General features: G+C 45.9%; 6 non-coding genes across 6 annotated transcripts; 4 read left to right on the top strand and 2 right to left on the bottom strand.

Annotated features, from left to right (window-relative positions):
• Positions 1-1,116: 1,116 nt before the first annotated feature.
• On the bottom strand, positions 1,117-1,222 carry TRNAL-CAA. The gene is made up of 2 exons: positions 1,185-1,222; positions 1,117-1,162 (listed from the first exon to the last, which is right to left on the bottom strand). It is a non-coding gene; the product is annotated as a tRNA-Leu (tRNA).
• Positions 1,223-5,089: 3,867 nt separating this feature from the next.
• TRNAM-CAU lies at positions 5,090-5,161 on the top strand. The gene has a single exon. It is a non-coding gene; the product is annotated as a tRNA-Met (tRNA).
• Positions 5,162-6,322: 1,161 nt separating this feature from the next.
• TRNAK-UUU lies at positions 6,323-6,395 on the top strand. Its single transcript has one exon. It is a non-coding gene; the product is annotated as a tRNA-Lys (tRNA).
• Positions 6,396-13,215: 6,820 nt separating this feature from the next.
• Positions 13,216-13,287, top strand: TRNAD-GUC. Its single transcript has one exon. It is a non-coding gene; the product is annotated as a tRNA-Asp (tRNA).
• A 3,697-nt stretch (positions 13,288-16,984) lies between these two features.
• TRNAK-UUU lies at positions 16,985-17,057 on the bottom strand. Its single transcript has one exon. It is a non-coding gene; the product is annotated as a tRNA-Lys (tRNA).
• A 1,325-nt stretch (positions 17,058-18,382) lies between these two features.
• On the top strand, positions 18,383-18,489 carry TRNAL-CAA. The gene is made up of 2 exons: positions 18,383-18,420; positions 18,444-18,489. It is a non-coding gene; the product is annotated as a tRNA-Leu (tRNA).
• Positions 18,490-19,343: the final 854 nt, after the last annotated feature.

Below are 19,343 nucleotides of genomic sequence, written 5' to 3'. Positions count from 1 at the left end.
TTAACTTGCTTCAAGCTTATGCGCTTCTTGCTTGCTGACCTAAGTTCCTTAAACTGTAGCAGAAATAACCTACTTTCCTTGAGATTTGCAGACCACTGGCCTTGAGGAGTGAAGGACCAGACTTTCCCAGAAGATAAGGCCTGGCTGCATTCGAAAATAGCCGACTCAGAGTCCAGCAAGTCTGTTCAGGGTCATGTCCACATATGAGTAACCGCCTGGGCACCTGTTTCTCCTGCATGTAGCCCCCTCCCTTTCCCCGTGCCTTCCCCTTCACAGCCTTCCAGCAACACCTGGACAGGGAAGATGGTCTTTGAAACATTAGTCCACCATCTTCCCAGGTTGCCGGCTTCCCTTTCCCATCGTCACTTGTCTCTGAGCACTGATTTTCCAGCTGCGAGCAGCCAACCTGAGTTGGGAACCAGTTCTCTGTCCGGTAACAACTTCCCCAGTGGAAAAGCCTAGGACAGATGTGTGGGAGCCTCTTCAGCTGAGCTACTACTCAAGAAAGCCTCGGTCTTCTCTTCTCATGGTCAGGCAGGAGACTGGCCTTTACTTTCCCAGTGGCGAGGCAGACAATGTAGCATCTTCCTCCCACAGACCACAGGATGTGGCTGCACGTCTCTCCCAGGAAAGGGAGGGCTTTCTGGCTACCTTGTATTTGTTTGTTTGTTTGTTTTGTTTGTTTGTTTTTAAGACGAGTTCCCAGGCTTCGATAAGGTCACCAGGTTGGCAGAACAAGGCATGACCTTCTGATGGAAATCACTGCCGCCTTCTCCCCAGGAAGAGGGGGTCACTGGTGGCTCTGAGATGTTTAAATGCGCCCAACGGGCTGTGGAGACACGCAGGTTCTCTAATGGAGAATTTTCATCGGTCAGCTCCCTGGCTGGGGTGCGAGAGATGCCTTCCGACGTGCTGTAGGCTGGATGCTGCGGCCTGTGACGAGGTCTGGTGGGCGGAGGGGAAAGACGAAGTAACGGAGGGTGCTGCCCTCGTGCGGGCAAATCGAGATGGGGCTGCGAGGACGGGGAGAGCGGGAGGAGTCTCGAGCGGGAAGAATGAGACTAGGACCTAAAGGTGAAAATGTTTGATGAGTCTGGCAAGAACGAAAAAGAGCCGTGTCAGAAGTGGGATTCGAACCCACGCCTCCATGCGGAGACCAGAAGTCCCAGGGAGGGAAGCAGGTGCTTGAGTCTGGCGCCTTAGACCACTCGGCCATCCTGACACGACACGTGGGATCTGTGCGAAGTAACAACTGTCAGTGATCAAATGTACCCTAGAACAATATCTCTCCCAAACCCCTCTCCCACCTCCTGGTACCCACCATTTACACTCTGCTTTCACAATCTTTTTTTAATTCCACCTATAAAATATAGGGAGCGGAGAGCTACTTCTAGCAGGTGCTGGAGCGAACAAGCATTCGGCACGACCTGCAAAACCCAAAGCTGGGACTGGACGAGGTCTGCGGGGAAACTGCGAGTTGGCGACAGGATGAATGCAGCTCTGCAGTCCGGGCGCCCACACCCCTCCGGAGGTCTTTCTCCCGCTGCCCCCCAACCCTGCTGGCCGAGACTTGCAGGACGGGCCTCAGACGTGGGAGCTAGGGATGCAGGTTTGATCCGCGCCCTGTGGAAACCACCGTCTAGGGGGCTCTCCCCGAGGTTCACAGACTCTCCCGCACGGTCCCTCACAGTACTTTATCTCAAAAAGTTTTATTAGTGGGGAGTGGGACTCTGAGGGGGCCTGAAATATCCCCCGAACACTGGTATTTTCAGCAACTTAACAATCGCCCGCCCACCTTGGGTCATGGCTCTGTCAAGATGCCCTTGACATCTCAGTCAGGACTTCTTTCTCCTTCTCTCTTTTAAATTCTCAAAACATATTGGTGTCATCAATCAGATGAAAAGCTAACAACTTGACTTTTAAACAAATATAATATGAACACAATGTCAAAGATTTCATATATCTCACCAATTAATGGGTAAACTGATAGAAATGCTTGAAAGAAGAGTATGAAGAACAGACAACACACAATCAGAAATGCTGAAATAAATTGCTAAAATATGCAAAACTGGTTAATATCCTATAGGGCAATAAAACAATGTTTGGGGTTATCTCTTCTACTGGGCAAAATTGTATCTCAACTGAGCAAAATCTTTTGTGCTGATATAAGCAAGAATCACTTGCATTATTGTCACTTTCTGTAAGTTAACTTCTACCATCATAGAGTTCTAGAAAAGCCTAGTGAATAGAAGGTCAGTTAAAGGTGCACGTTCTTATAAAATAAGATAACTCCCGGAGGGTCTGGCAGACAATGCCTAGCACTTCACTAAGGCAAGGACCCAATAATTTCTGTTGTCCATTTTTAAGTCTTTGACAATTTTTTTCTGACATATATGAAATCTTATATAAGCTGTTTAACTGTAAGCTAATCAGGAGAGTGTTAGTGGAGATGGAGACGTGTTTGATCAGGTCACTTAGTTCTGACTCTTAGTTTACCTATTTATAAAACTGGGGATATATGTATTTAATTGCAGGACTGTGGTCAGGTGGAACATTTTAAAATCTTTTATGCTTTCCTTAGTTTACATGCTTTTGAAGGGGAGCAGAATATGCCACCTCAGTCATGCTACTTTGGCATTTGGACCCAACTGCCTAAAAGAATTTAGATAGAGGGCCTGGTCCAGGAAGAGAGCTATTAGCAGAGATAATTATAAAGTGTATGGGCCAGGCGTGGTAAGCTGAGGGGGACTAGCAGGGCCTGTTTGTTCAAAGTCCTCCCTGTGTCCCACTGTCTTTGCCTGGCATGACAAACATTTGCTTTTCCCATCTTCCTGTGAATTGTCTTCCTTCTCTTTGAAGCCCCAGACCCCCATCCCATTCTTTAGCTCAGGATGGCATATAAGTCCACTTGCCCTTGAGTCTCTTATCTTTGGGGCTCCCATAGATAAGAAATCAAATTTATTTTTGTGCTATTGGCCTGTTTTATGTCAACTTAAATAATAGACTAGCCAAAAGAACCTAGAAGGATAGAAAGAAAACTTTTCCTCCCCTACACTTTCTCATCGTCTTATGTTCCTCAGATTAATAAAAACAAATGTATTCTTCTTCTTTCTTCTTCCTTTGTTCTGAATCTTTTTTCTATCCCTCCTTCCTTGATTATTTAAAATATCAGATGTATGTATTGTGAAGGGAATTCAAAATCAGCAGAGGCTCTAGAAGGCATGTGATATTTGTTTCTCAAACCCAATACAATATGCAAGTCAATTGAAACACAAAATCTAGCAGACTAGAGATATAGCCATGGACATTAAAGACTCCACAATTTGATTGATGGAAGTAACTAACTCCATCCTGCTACGGTAGGCAGTTAGTTAGGTTCCAAAGGATGCGTGGAGACCAACAAAGAGGAAGTTAGAGGCTGGTCCTGGTAGCACTCCAAAACAAAACCACAAGAAGCCAGATTGCATCAGACAGGCCCAAGACAAAGAAGGCAGGTGGGAAACCCTGACCAAGTAAGGGTGAAAAGTCACAAAACCAAAAAAAAAAAAAAAAAAAACCCACCCCTCCCCCATAATAAATATTCCATCCCCTAGTTAACAACGGTCGGTGAAAGATGGTACCCCAAACCCTGAATGGGCAACTCTCCCTTGAGCTCACCTGCTTTCACAATCTCTCACTTTAATAAACTTTCTACTTGCACCTCTCAACTGTTGTGTCTGGTCTGTCCTTGAATTCTTTCTCCTGACAAGACCAAGAGCCTCCCAGGGACATCGTGGGGCTGGGCTGGGCAGAGGCGTCAGGGCCTGGGGTTCTCCCCAGTCCACCCAACAACACTTTCTACCCTACCATTCCAACTGGAGACCCAACAGGAAGAGAGGGAGTTAACCTTGCATGGACTTGACCTTGCAAATGGATACTATTCTACTATTCCAGCCACAGGAAGAGACGCTTTCCTCGTCCCCCCCACCTCAGCTCAGCCAATAAGCCACCATACTTCAACTCCCAGTTTATTCCAATGCACTTTTCATTTGTAACTGTCTTCCCAACTTACCCTTTTTCTCCTTATAAGAGCGTATTTCTCCTCTGTTCTCTGGATTTGCCTATGGTTTTGTCATAGCCTGTTTGTTCCAGACTGAAATTCTCTTTTATTCCCAAATAAACCCATCTTTTGCTGGTAAAATAATTGGCAGTTTTTGTTTTTAAGGTTAATAGGCTAATTCAATACTGAGATAATAAATATCTTTATGATTTAAAGGCCTTTAAAAATAATTGTTCAAAATTTAATTTGTGTGTCACTACTCAAACCGTATTCAGAACCTCGAGGGAGAGATAACAGCGTGGTCCCTCCGGTGATGGAATGTCCCCAGCGGCTCGTCTAGCAGTTCCAAGCCGGGGCTGAACTGTGACTGCACCACGGGCCTTCTACACTAGATCTTTAAGTTTCTGAATAGAAATTGAAAGACAATTTTGAAGCTAATGATGAGGCAGTGAGGAGTGAGCGATAGAAATGAGATTTATGGGGCACCTGGGTGGCTCAGTGGTTAAGTGTCTGTCTTCGTCTCAGGTCATGATCCTGGGGTCTTCCCGCCACACCGCGTCCCCCGCCCCTTCTCCCCCTCCGCGGGGACAGTGACCAGCCACGGGGAGCCCCGCCCCCGCCCCCGCCTGCCCCTCCCCCTGTCCGGCCCTCGCCCCGCCCCCGCCCCGCTCTGCCGCGGCCGCGCCCTGCTCCCGGGCCCCGCACGCAGGCTTCCCCCACGCCCTCCGCCCCGCGGGGGTCGCGGAGCGGCCAAATGCGCTGGTGGAGGCGCAGGAGATCCTAGTTTTGAATCCACCCCTAGAAATCCGTGTGGGAAGCCCCAGCCGGTGAACCCCGAGCTCCCGGGAAGGGGCTTCCGTTCGGATTCTGGCTCGTCTTAGAGAAGTCTGCAGGCCGCGCGTTTGAGAAGGCAGTGTGGGGTACGCCCGGAGTGGGACACGGAGGAGAGGAGCGGGGCGCGGAAGAGGAAAAGGGACTGCTGGCCTCGCGGGTTGACTGTGCGGAGGCACAAACAAATCCGTGAGCCCCAAAGCGGCGCCAGCAGCGCGCAGCAGAGTGGCGCAGCGGAAGCGTGCTGGGCCCATAACCCAGAGGTCGATGGATCGAAACCATCCTCTGCTACAGTTTTATTACTCCCAACGCGAAATCCGCACGCTTTCTTCTCCCTCAAGTTCCAGAATTGCCACAGAACACCAGGCCGACGAAAGCAAGTCCCAGACATTCACGGCCTTGACACTATGGCTTTACATCTCTTGTTCTCTTTCGGATCCTGTTGAAAATTGGCCATTATCAAAATTGTGTCTTTACTCACATTTTTAAAGCTCACGACATACGCGGAAACAACGCACCATCTTCGTGTCCGTATGCACTGACTCTCCCCTGCTTCTTCGCTCTGCAGAGGGGCCTCCGGGTCTCCTGAACGAGCGAAGATTGCCGTGACGGAGGCCGCACGCCTTTCCACCGGCCTGGTCCTTCCTGCCTTTTAACAGGATGCAGCTCAACATAAAACGTGGAGTTAAAAAGTAGAGCAAGTGGATCCAAGTGGACTCCGGTGCGTTGGTGGCGAGGGGCGGCGCATTACAGGGTCCACGGCCGTGGAAGGACGGACGAGTGGGCGCAAAAATGGCAGGACTGGCAAAGGGGAGGTTGGACAGGTGTGGGGGCAGGGAGACGGGGAGAGGGTGAACGACAGGAGCGTGCAGGAAAGGTGAGGATGACGAGCGCGGAATTGCAGAGCGGCGGGTTTCCAGGGGGTTAGTTTCCCGGACAGAAGCCGCACTCAGCGAGGCTGTCACGTCTGTCTGTCCGTTGCTCCGCCATCAACATCCCAGGACCCCCCAACTCCGAAAGAAAACACTGTTAGAAGAACAGGAAGGGAACCTCCTGCCTTGTGCCACAACCTTCCATCCTTACCGAAGGTTGGCTCTCCTGAAGTTCGTCCGGTTACCGAAGCCACTGGTGGAACGGACGCTTCTTCCTCCCGGCGAGGGACGTGCGAGTCCACTGGACGCCGGCTGCAGTCCTCACGTGCAGGAATATTCATTCCCTCCCCAGTGCATCCCACCGTGTTCCGAGCCACTTTCCTGTCATAGTAAATATCACCCAATAATTGTGGAAGGAAGAATTGCAGGGCTCAGAGCCGTCCAGCTCAGGTGCGGCGCCGCGCCGGGGGGTGTGACCCGCGCACCTGGAGGACGCCGGCAGTTTCCGAAATCGTGAGCGTAACTAGCGCTTCCTGGAGCTCTTGTTATTTATACGGTGACCGAAGCCGGCCTACGCGAGGCCTGGGTAGCTCAGCCGGTAGAGCATCAGACTTTTAATCTGAGGGTCCAGGGTTCAAGTCCCTGTTCAGGCGGTAACTGCTCCTTTTATTTCGGTAAGGTCTAGGTAAGCAGAGCTCACCTAGAACACCTCTGGAGTGGGGTATCCATAACAGCCAAAACAAAGGCATATCCTTGAAATGGTTTATGTTTTAGTATTTCAGTAATTACCTCTTCCCGATAGTAATTAAAACATGGTCCCAAGTTGCCAAGAGGAATTGAAAAAGGGCATAATGTAAAAATAATACACAAGGGACGGAATTACTAAGACAGCCATTCTAAAGTTCCCTTGACGTGATTCATTCATCTTGGAGTGGCGGGGGAGCATTTTAGGGGGACCTGACAAGAATTTAAGAGAGCAGTGACTCTGTCCAGTTGTCTCTGAGGCTCCCCACAGTTTGGACCGACTCTTCCTACACACAAAAAAAATGTGTAGCATCTCAAAAGCCCCTGGTTGTAAAAGCCATAATATGCAAACACATTTTTGAAATGGTCTTAGCTGCCTTTTTTGTCTTTACATTAAAAAGTTTCTGTTGTTATCAAGGGATTTCGATTATGGTTGAAGACCCTGATCCTGGGCTCCAAGAGCATGGTTTCTGCGGGCAGAGTGTTAAACCACGCGGCTGTGAATTCAGTTTTTGTAATTCTTTATACTTTTAGCCTGATGATATGAAATATAAATACTGCACCCACATTCATTGTGTTAGTTCTCTCCTTCTTTGTTGTTATATTATTAGTTTGAAATAATCAGGTGTGTGCCATTTTGAATCTCTATCCTGTCCTTGTTTATGTTATTTATTATTTTTGTACACACATGAAAGATAACATCATTCTAAAAGTCAAAACTCTGCAGAGAGATATACTGAGAGAAATGTCACTCACCCCAATGGTTTTCTCGCTTTTTCTCCGTCTGTCTCTCTCCATTCACTCCCACCTGCTCTCTCTGTGGGTCATCAGTCTCTCCAGGTCTGGTTTATCCTTCCTGTATCTCTTTTTGAATAAGCACACAGAACGTAATTTTTAAATTTCCTCTTCTTTCTTAAGCTAAAGATAGAATACTATAGATGTTGATTTGCACTTAATGTTTTCGCTTAACGATAGATCCTAGATATTGCTCTGTCAGTTCATAGAGATCTTCCCTGTTCTTTTTTATATTTTTACAGCTGCATATGTACTCCATTATGTGGAGGTAACAGTTTATTTAACCACTTTCTTTTGTATGAGCTTTTAGGTTGTTTGCAATTATAGACAATGCTGCAACAAATAAATTGGCACGTGTGTATTTTCATTCTGTTGAAGGTAGATTTTCAGGGTAAATCACTAGATTTGAGATTGTTGGAAGAAATGATGAAGGCATATACAATCTTGTTAGATATACCCAAATTCCCCTCCATAAATGTTGTGTCAATTTGTATTCCCACTAGTAATAAATAAGACTGCCTGTTCCCCAGAGCTTTGACATACTCTTTAATTTTTGCAAATCTAAAAGCAGAAAAATGGCATCTCAGTTTGGTCTCAATTTGCATTTCTTTATCTATTAGAGAATTTGGACACATATTCATATATATAAGGGCCCTTTTTCTATCTTTAAAAAGATTGTCTATTAACATCTTTTGACTATTTTATGATGAAGTTTTGGATTTTTTTCAATCGTTAATTGTTAATTAATTGTTAATTGTTTCTCTCTCTATGTTAGGGATATTAACACTTTATCTGGGATATGCATTGCAAATACTCCTTCTTCTTCTCCTCCTCCCCCCAATTTGTCAGCTGTTTTTAGATTGTTTATCATATTTCTTGAAATGTAAATATTTTTAGATGTTTAAATATATCAAATTGTGGTATTCACAAATGAATAGACAAATAGCTCAGTGCAATAAAATACAAAGTCCAGAAATAAACCAGATCACATAAGGACATCTAGTATATGATAGAGAATGCATTTCAAACCACAGGTGCAAAGTTAGACTTTGATAAATAGTTCAGGAACAACATTCCTAGAACTGGACAGTTACGGCCTTGCTCTGGATGAGGCTTCAGCTTCAGTGAATGGTTTGATCTTCTGTCCAAAGCACTCAAACTTTCTCCATATCGGCAATAAGGCTGTTTCACTTTCTTATCATTTGTGTATTCACTGGAATAACATTTTTAATTTCCTTCAAGAACTTTTCCTTTGCATTCAACTTGGCTCACTATTTGGCACAGGAGACCTGGCTTTCAGCCTGTCTCCGCTTTCGACGTGCTTTCCTCCCTTGGCCATTTCTAGCTTTGATTTAAAGTGAGAGACATGCCATTCCTCCTTTCACCTGAACAATTAGAGGCCACTGTAGGGTTACTAATTGGCCTAATTCCAATACTGTTGTGTCTCCGGAAATAACAGAGGCCAAGGAGAGGGAGGGGAATGGGGATGGGCCGGCCAGTCAGAGCAGACACAACATTGATGAATTAAGCTCACTCTTATTTGGGCGCGGTTCATGGCACCCCAGAAACAATGACAAGGTAACATCAAAGGTCACCGGTCACAGATCAGCACAACAAATACAATAATAACAAAAGAGTTTGAAATATCGTCAGAATTACCAAAGTGTGACACGGGGACACGAAGTAAGCGAATGCGGTTGGAAAAATGGTGCCAGCAAACTTGCTCACCGCAGGGTTGCCACAAACCTGCAGTTTGTAAAAAACAATAAAAGCAATAAAGCAAAGCTCAAGAAGGCAAAGTGTGCATGTATATCTTGTGAGTACCTTCCTAGAAGACAAATTGTTGATTTGTTAGGTTATGTAAATGTTTTAACTATCTGAGCTTATAACAAACTGTTTTTCCAAAGCTGTAAAAATGTGTGCCCCTGTCTTAGTCCGCTGGGGCCACCATGACAAATGACCATAGACTCGGTGGTTTATAAACAACAGAAATTTCTTTCTCGGTTTTAGAGGCTGGGACGTCTGAGATCAAGGCGCTGACAGCTTCAGTTGTTCGATGAGAGCGTCCTGGTTCCTAAACCACTGTCTTCTCACTGAGTGCTCATGGGCCAGAAGGACAGGAGAGCTCTCTGAGGTTTCTTTTAAAGGGCACTAATCCCATTCAATAGGGCTCCACCTCATGACCTAATCACCTCTCAAAGGACCCACCTCCTAATACCGTCACACTGGAGATCAGGATTTTAACATATGAATTTGGGGGTACGCAAACATTCAGTCCGTAACATTCTGCTCCACATAATTCAACCTGAGTCCAAGGGCCTGAGAACCAGGAGTGCCAAAGGCAGACGAAAATCTGTGTTTCCAGCTTGAGCAATCAGACAGGAGGGGCTGAATTCTTTCTCTGCCTTTTTGTTCTATGAGACTCTCAAGGGCTTGAATGATGCTCATCCACATTGTGGAGGGCAAAAGGCTTCAGTGAAGCCACTCATTCAAGTGCTAATTTCATCCAGAAACACCCTCACAGACACACCTAGAAACAATGTTTAGCCAAATATCTGGGTGCCCTGTGATCCAGGCAAAGTAACACATGAAATTAACCACCATGGTCTCTTTGGGCAATGTATAAAGGGATACTGTTTATTCAAATCCTCTCCAGCTGTTGTTATTTTTGTACATTACATTTTTATCCTATCAAGTGCAAGTAAGTTTATTGCAGAATGGCTTCCATTTTTGTATCACAATGACGTTGAACATCTCTACCTATGTTTGGATTTATACATTTGAATTTTCTCCTGAATTCCAGTTTATTTATTTATTTGATTGCCCATTTTTCTCTTGGGTTGATGTGCTTGGCTTTTTCATACGTGGGAGTTCTTGATACATTTTTTTCTTTTTCTCATCAGTTTCTTGCAATTCAATTCAATTATTTGAATTGCAGTTAACCTTTTTCAGTGTAACTTGTGTTTTCTTTTTAAGCGATAATTTGATTAAAAGAAACTTCATTTCATACGCACAAACCCATTCTTGAACCTTGTAGCATTTCTGTGTCGTATTTAACCAGTCTTCCCAGTCTTTGCTGTTCCAATACACATTCTTGTGAGGTAGCCCTCGTTTGTCTGTGGATCCTCATCTTTCCTCCCCCTCCTTCTACTGATTTGTATCAAGAGGGCTCCACTCCTCAGGCTGTATTTCCCAAACCCACTTCCCACCTGCCTGCAGTTTAGTGAATAAAATGCACTAGTGGGAGATTAGAGCACAAAAGGGATAGAGTGGCCAGGTAACTCCTACCCCTCTTTCTACTTTGGACACCATCTCCTGCAGTAGCTGCATAGTCTCCTTGGTTTCAGTTCTCAGTGAACCGGGGCTAATGTGATTGGATCTGGGGTCTGGATCATTCCAATCCCCCTCTCTTTCCAAAGGTATGATGGTACTTTGCTTTTCTTTCTTGGAAGCTTTTGAGGATATCTCAAAGAGCATTAATTTGTGAATGTAAGTTAAATTTTAGGAAAATGCTGAGGTTGGATGATGAGTAGCACAAGGCGCAGCCCTCCCATGTCTGTGCTCAGATTGATTCCCGTCCCACGCTCGTTGGTGCTCTATAACACAGAGATGCTGGACCATGGGAGCCGCATTCCCCAACTTGCTCGGTCAGGTGGCTTCTGGTTGGGTTTAACTCAGTGTTCAGCACTGGATGGAGACGAGAGGAGAGAAGCAGGAGTGAAAGCAGGCTTTACAAACCACCGCTTGGCCTGAGCTGTATACCTCCCCAAAGCATCAAATGCCTTCAAGGCACATCTGCTGTGGTTTCAAGTTCTCCCAGGTAACCTGGCCTTTGAACCTTTTGTGGTTTTCCACATAGATAGCCTCTGTTCCGTTGATCACATCAGTTCTTCTATCATTCATGTAGCCAATTTACTATATTACATTTCTCCACATCGTCACCCAGAACAGTATAAACAAGTTCCTGATTGATTCATATACATGCTACCGAGAGTTTTAAAGTTTGTTTTTGACATTTATATCCTTGATCTTTCTAGTGTTACTCTTTATCTAATTTCATATTTCCATCCATGGGAATACAATATTTTTTCCTAGCTCCATTTATTCAATAGCTTGGACTCTGCCCTGCACAGGCCACCACTGTCCATATACCAAATTACATAAACACACAAATCTCTCCTGAGCTCTCTGTCCTGTTTAATCAAGTTGAGGTTCAATGCCAGTGCCTGTATTGAAATATTTTAATTCCTGGAGTGTCTAATAAGTTCTGCAAGCTTGTTGGCAATCCTCTCCTTATTTTTAGTAAAAGTGTCCTTGATATTATAGGCCCTATACACTTACATATAATTTTACAACAAGGTCTTGGAAATTTTATCAAGTTCTTGGAAAACATTGTTGGAATTTATATTGGAATCACATTGAATTCATAGATCAATTTAGGAAGAAATGATATCATTGAGATATTAAGTCCCCCATCCATAAAATTATATACTTCTCCATTTATTTAGGTCTTTAATGTCTCTTTTGAAAAGAGGCTATTTTGTCATTTTACCTTTTTAAATATTTTTAGAAAGTTTGTATTTTTAACTGTTAGTTACGGTCCTCATCGTGGCATTTAAGAGCTTTATTCTCCTCTTTCTTTAGACAATCTCTTCTGCTTTTTAGTCCGAGCAACAATAACATAGCACTATATATTCTTCCTTTCCACCTCCCTACTCTTTCAGCCACGACCACTTTTAATCAGCACATTTCCAGCTCTTGGTGCATACTTTGGTGCAGTCAACTGAGTTTATGCATAAACACTTTATCTTTTATTCTTATTTGTAGGGGGCTAAATAGCATCCCTTGGAAATTTGTGTCTATCCAGAACCTCGGAATGTGACCTTACTTGGAAAAAGGTTTTTGCAGATGTAATGAGTTAAATTAAGATTAGTTAAATTAAATTACAGTGGATCCTAAATCCAGTGGCTAGTGTCTTTGTTAAGAAAGGACACACAGAGACAGACAGAGGCAGAGATTGGGATGGGTACAGGCCAAGGAGCCCGGAGGACTGCCCAGAGCCACAAGAAGCTGGGAAGAAGCCAAGAAAGCGTCATCCCTACAGCCTTCAGAGAGAGCCTTGCCCCTGACATCTTGATCTCTGACTGCTCGTCTCCAGAACTGAGAGATCACACATTTCTGGGGTTTGTAGTGATTTGTTCTGAAGTGGTAGGAAACGTATTGTTCTCTCAGTATACACATTCATTTCAGTAATTGACCTCCAGTATGTCTTCAATTCTTTGCTACCTTGAGTTGCTACAATGACTATCTCCCATGAAGCCCCCTGTGGAACTAACTGAGATGGAATTTCACTGAGGAATATTCTTAATAGTGGGATTTCCACAACTAAAAGGCTATACAAAAATAAGAACTCATTTAATGCCAACGCTGGGAAATCTAAGATACAGATTTTGAGAGTAAGCTCTTACTTGTACTCCATGTAGAAGTTCATACATAACACATGCGATTCTTACTGTGACAAACCGAAAAAGAGGAAGTACATCTAACTCAAGAGTGATCTGAGAAAATGTCCCAGGGGAAGGTGACCCTTGAGGCAAATCTAAAATAAGGAATAAACTTGAAGTGAAGAAGGAGGAAAGTTATTTTTGGGGGGTAGGGGGAAGGCTTTTTGAAAATGTTTAATTCATTTCTTGCTGTTAGGGACATTTCTTTGCTATGAGTGATAAAACCATATACAGCAATGTCTAATCTCTGGTGGGCTGTCGTTTTTAGATTTTCGAAGTCACATTGGGAAATCTGTTTTATAGAATCTTATAACAGATGACTCTTGTAGAGATGGGTGAATGTCCCAGGAATTCCGTGCACAGGAAAGAAAGGTCAGGACCCACCGCGTGAATCCTCTGCAGTCAAGACTTTGGAAACGCACACATGTCGTCCTCGTTAGTATAGTGGTGAGTATCCCCGCCTGTCACGCGGGAGACCGGGGTTCGATTCCCCGACGGGGAGAGAGCGAGCGCGCTTTTTGCCTCCGCCCTTTTCAGAGTAACAAACTTTCCGGGGGTGGCTCCCTGGAAACGAGGTTTTCCTGCTCGGATCCCATCTCTTGTTTTAAGGCGAATTCCCGCGCGTTGGTTTACCGCCGGCCTCCGCAGGGGATCCGCGGCCGCCTTCGCGCTCGGGTTCAAACTGCGCCCTGGAAACTGTGCAGGATGTTGCGCTGGGAACCGATCTGCCGACCGTCGGGGTGCGCGGGGGGCGTCTCTCCCCGCGGCCGTGTGTCCAGGCGCTGCAGCCGGGCCGGGCTGCGGGGGGACGCGCTCGCGGCAGGCAGGGACGGACACCTGCCGGGACAGGTAAGGCGACCGAGAAGGTGCGCTGGAGCATCCGGGGCGCGGACGCGGCGCAGCGGGCAGGGCGGGCGCTCGGGGACCGAGCAGGGTGGAGGCGAAGGGGCGGGAGCGAGAAGAAACCTCGGGAGGTCGCGCGCCGCTCAATGGCAGGTGCGTTAGTCGTGGGACTGGAACCCCTGACTCCCTGCGGCCGGAACGCCGCCCGCAGAGACTCTCCGGCTCTACGGTTTCTCCATCGTCGCGGTCAAAGCTCTAGGCAATATTGATCGAACTCGCTTTCAGGAAAGATAGATTTTTTTAAAAGTCTGCACGAAGTAGCCATTCAGAGCTGCCTCCGAACTGAAGCGGCGGGAAAGGACGAGCTTCGGTAGAGCTGACAAGAGAACGAAGCAGCTCAACTTATTTTTGAGAAAGTAGCGGACACCGTAAGCACCTTGAATCAAGGATAGCTGTGTTTGAATTGAGGCTGCATCGCTTACATAGTGGGTGACGTCTTAGGGCGCTGTGCGCCCCAGTCCCCTCCCTGCACCTGCACGTTTAGGATAACAACGTCTACCCCATGAGTCTTCAGGAGATATTAATAAATGAGTCATTCATGGGAACTGGTTAGCAATCTATAGGACAATAATACTTGAAATTATCTTTTTTTGTTGGGCAACATTTACTTGAATTGCTGTGGACAAATATCCTTTGCATTGCTCTCAATTATCTACAAGTCAACTCGTACCATACAAAACTCTAGAATAGTTTAGTAAATAGGAATTCAGTTAAAGGTGCACACTCAGAACCAAATAATTTCCAAAAGCCTATCAGACAATGTCCAACACTTCACTGAAAGGACACCCAATACTTTTCTGCTGTCCATTTCCAAAACTTGGACAATTTTTTTTTCTGACACAGGTGAACCTTTACGTAAGTTGTTATATAGTGTTTCAAGCTGAGTACACATGGAAGTATTAGCAGAGATAGGTGTTGTAAGCCAGTATTTCTCCCCCTTTAAGTGCTTCGGGATTACTGGGGTATTTTGTCAAATGCACATTCTCCTCTAGTAGATACCGTGTGTGTCTGGACATTCTGTATTTCTAGCAAGATCTCTAGTTATGGAGATGTTGGTGGTACAGGAACCAACCACCCTTGGGAAAACTCTCGATGTACGTTAGAATGTTGCTGTACATTAGAATCGCCTAGAAGCTTCTAAAATCCCTGATGGAGGGTGGCACCCAAGCCAATTAAAGTAGAATGTCTGGAGGTGGGAGCCAGCCTCCAATAGGTGTTGGAAATTCCCAGGTGATCTCAGTGGGCCTCAAAGTTTGGAAGCCATTAGTCATTTCTCTGTCATTTGTTATTCTGATTATGTTACTAACATATTCAAATGTTTATTGTATTTAATATAAAATCTAAACTATTTGTATAGCATTTAAAAAAAAAAAAACCTAGTTATCTAGCCTAGATTATCATGTACCTACCTACCCATCATATAACAACAAAAATAACTTCGTGTTTCTCCTCCAAATCATATAGTCACCACAGAATGCCAAAGGGTGCAGTGGGGATAACGCATTTTAATTCTGCTCCACTTTGCCTTTAGAGACTTTAGGTGGCAGATGAGGGGTAACAGAGAGGGAAGCAAAGAAGAGAAAAGAGGGGAAAGGAGGAGAGGGGGCTGGGGAAAGGTAGAGAAAAGGAAGGAGGGGGAAATGAGCAGAGGAAACACCTACTGAAAAGTGAGAAGTGGGTTCTGAGGGAAATGGTCTTTTCCAGCTGAAGAAGCCCTCTGAAGTGGGCACCACATCCCCCCCCCTTTTTTTTTTGGCTCCAAAGAACCTGCAAAATCCCAATTATGACAGTGCAGGGAAAACTCCAAAGGGGGGAAACAGACTCATATACCCTGCCTTGTAATTTTGACCTTCAGCTCTCTTTCCCTATCTTTCACTTTCCTGAATAATTAAATGAGCTCCAGTCATTGGACTCATCTCTCCTCAAATTCATAAAGGAACCTCATGTCCTGCTCTTCATGCCCTGTAAGAATAATGATGTCCCAGGGCCCCTGCTCTGCCCACCTACCCGCTTTCTGCAATCCCTGATTGACTCCAGTGAAAACACTCCTAAATGGAACCTGCTCTTGTTTGAGCTCAACTTTGCTCCTTCATTTCCCATGCAATTGTGTGCATAAATCCTCCGTTTAGCAAATGTACAATGTGGAGGTTAAATGATCTGCTCGGTGATAAAGGGCTCTGGCACCAGTCTGAGACCCTAGGTAATCGATCCACACTTTTGGGAGATGTTGAAGCTGTGGATTCCTTCAGCTCATCTAGGAGCTCTCATCCTTTCGCCGACTGCATTAAGTACTGAAGGGCAGGCCAGAAATTCGACCTGGAGAACAGCAGACTTTCGATCTTTTAATACGTGTTTCTGTTGAGGAGCTCTTTGACATTTGTATGTCAGGCACATCTAGATACAGAGGCTGCTGCTGCCCTGTCTGGTGGAGGATTTCTGAGGTCCATTTTAGGGCAGGGGAAAACCCCCACAATTTTTCAGACATGGTGTTCTTCTCCTGCAGATATATGACAGTGGAAATAAGGGAAACAATGATGAGGCAAATGCAGTCTTGCTTTGCACACACAGTACCCACCAGGCGAAAACCTTGACTTTTTGTCCAAAGCGCAGTTAAAATCTTACAAAAGTCTATAGTGCTGGACAGAGAACAAATGCAAAGAACCTTGTTTCAAGAGCTTTTACAGCATATTTAAATCTCAGAAGGAGAGTAGCTTTTTTCGTTACGATTTTATTTTTAAATAATCGCTACACCCAACGTGGGACTTGAATTCACAACCCTAAGATCCAGAGTCACAGGCTCTACCGACTGAGTCACCCAGGCGCCCCAAGAAGGGTAGCTTTTTAATGAACACACAAAGTGGATGGCGAACGCAATCTTAAAAGGCGTTTGGATTTTAGTTTAGCGACTACGTTTTGAAGAGTGGGCAAGACTTGTGTACGACCATCAGGTGAAAGAGCTGAGGAACCCCAGAAATCACCACCCTCAGTTTATGTTCTGGTAGGATCTAATCAAACTGCACCCCACCTTCCAGGGAGTCACCCCCACAGTATGACAGGGAATTTTAAAAGGGCAGAATTCATAGTGATTCTGTGACAAGTTTTTTATTGTTCTTATCTTTCTTTCTGTCACCCACAATTCCAAATTCCCTTGCAAAGTCTAGGACCTGTTTAGTTCGTTCTTAGAAGGTATAATTACACGAAGCTAGATTAGGCCTGAAAGTCTGTAAAGAAGTTTTCATTTGGGCCACATGTAGGGTCCCTCTTCCGCATGTGGCTGAAATAAAAAGTACACCTGACGCCTGAACAGGGACTTGAACCCTGGACCCTCAGATTAAAAGTCTGATGCTCTACCGACTGAGCTACCCAGGCTCCTGGTGAAGTGGGTTAATTTATCTTATAAGTAACTAAATTCCATAAGACAATCTGGATTCCCAGGAAGGGCTGGAGTGATCCAAGGCTTCGGGAACTTCGAGGATCTTCCAAAAGTGTGGCTCAGTTACCCGGGTCATCGAATCCTTAAGCAGATCATGTAACGGCCGCACTGTACGTTCATTCGACAGCCGGTCACGCGCACAACTAGGGGGAGAAGGAAGATTCTTGCTAGGGTCAGTCATTGCCGAAGGGATTCGCGGGTTTGGGCAGAAGGACCCTCGGGGACAGTATTTACTCCGCAGTGTTTGAAGAGCCGAGGCTCAGGCTCCCTCACCAACCCGTGCGGGAAACCGGGACGAGGCGACCACTTTTAGGAACGATTGTGGAGTAATCGAGGAGCATCTTCAAGAGAATGAAAGAGAAGGCGGAGAAGGAAGAGGAAGGTTATAACCTTGACACGGGCCGGGGAATGAAGTCCGGCTGTCCCCTTCGGTATTTTCCCGGTGGTTTCAGAAGTGGGATGTCTGGGTTCTTTAGGGCTACGCGGGGAAATGCAAGGCCGCCTCTAGCTTTCTCCTCCACGTTTCATCGTGAGCCCCAACTCGTTCCAAGACACGAACGGCCGTCAGTTGGGGAAATGGTGCTCGTGGTTCATGAAACATTTTTTGAGCACCTGGAGAGAGAGAGCATGGGGACAAAATCCCACCCCAAAGGCGGCCGCAGCGCCTACTTCCTGGGGGAGCTGTACGCGCCCTGCCCTGTCTAACCCAGGACTACTTACTCGTGAGCCAGGCATTATTTTATCATTTAAGACGTTCTTCATTGGTTTTTCTATTCATGAAGACAAATGCAGTTCTGGCCAAATGCGAAGAAAATAATGCATAAACTTCATGCGGTACCCACGATGCCAACTACCACGAAATAATGTACAAGTGTTATTACGTAAATCACACAGAATTTCAGGAATTACAAACGCTGTGACAAACGTAAATCCGGGGGAGAAAACATTTAGTCGTTTTGACTTCACCTGAAAGATAAGCCAGCCCGCCAGCTTCCTCTTGCAAGGGCAGTTCCAGTACTTTCGACCGGTTGGTAAGGGGGCATGTAAGCCGCTCTCCCCCGCCCCCTCCTGGCCTGTGTGCGCTCCGAACCTCACAGCCCGGCTCGCGCTCTGCGCGCCTCCCCCTGCGCCACGGCGTCAGCCTCGGGCTCCGCGCAGGCCCACTCCGAGCGCGCAGTTGGCCGCAGGTGCTCCCGGCCGAGCCGGGCTCCCGCCGGCGGCGCATCACAGCCCCAGAGTGCAGCACGCCCCCGGCAGGTGCGTCAGGATGGCCGAGTGGTCTAAGGCGCCAGACTCAAGCGCCCGCTTCCCGCGCTCGGGGATTCTGGTCTCCGCATGGAGGCGTGGGTTCGAATCCCACTTCTGACACGCTGGTATTTTTATCCTTGCCGTGTTCAAATTCTGCAACTTTTTAGAATTAAGTCACAACTTCCTTTTTAGGCAGCAACACCGAAGCTTATCCTTCCTCCCTATTACTACCCGCACTTCACCCTTCTGAAGCCGGTGCTGGTTAGAAGTCTTTCTCCTTTGCCTGCCCTCCCTCCCTCCCTCCTTTCTCTCTTCCTTCGGTATTTGTGATGTTCATAAATATCTATATGGAATAATAGCAATGTGTCAGTATTAAAATGTAGGTCTTACAATATAGAAGAGGTGAGGGTTCTAAGTTCCTGTTTCCAGTATTTTACCGGTTCTGTGAGAGTAAGTGACAGGTGTTTCGAGCATTCTTCCGCCCTTCTCCTGCGTGTCCCTCCCTCTCCATTGTCCTCGCCTGGTCCTCTTTTTTTTTTTTTTCCTACCGACCTCCCTCTTCCCCTTCTTGCACACTTTCTCCCCATCACTTCTCTCTGCCAGCCTGAGGGCGTGGGCTGTGGAGTGAAGAGTTTGGATGAGATCTATTCTGTGTCACGAAATCGTCGAGAGGCAAAAGGGTTAGAACAGTGGTTCTCAACCAGGGGTGACTTTGCACCCCGTCCTACCCTCCACGGACGCTTGGCAATGTCTGGAGATACATCTGATTCTGTATTTGTGTCTATTTAAATGCGTGCATATAGAGATATAGTAAGATTCATTTAAAAAACAGTGTACAAATGATTTAAAAAGTCTGAGACAGTCATTTTTAATTGATTTATTTACAGGAAAATGACATACAAATCCTGGTATGAAAATATGTGCAAAAGAGCAAAATTAGAAATATTTTTCTGCAAAATTACCAAGTTATTTGT

This window comes from Neomonachus schauinslandi, chromosome 8, assembly GCF_002201575.2.
Source record: "Neomonachus schauinslandi chromosome 8, ASM220157v2, whole genome shotgun sequence".
NCBI classification, from domain to species: domain Eukaryota; kingdom Metazoa; phylum Chordata; class Mammalia; order Carnivora; family Phocidae; genus Neomonachus; species Neomonachus schauinslandi.
This window is presented reverse-complemented; position numbering and strand designations above follow the sequence as displayed.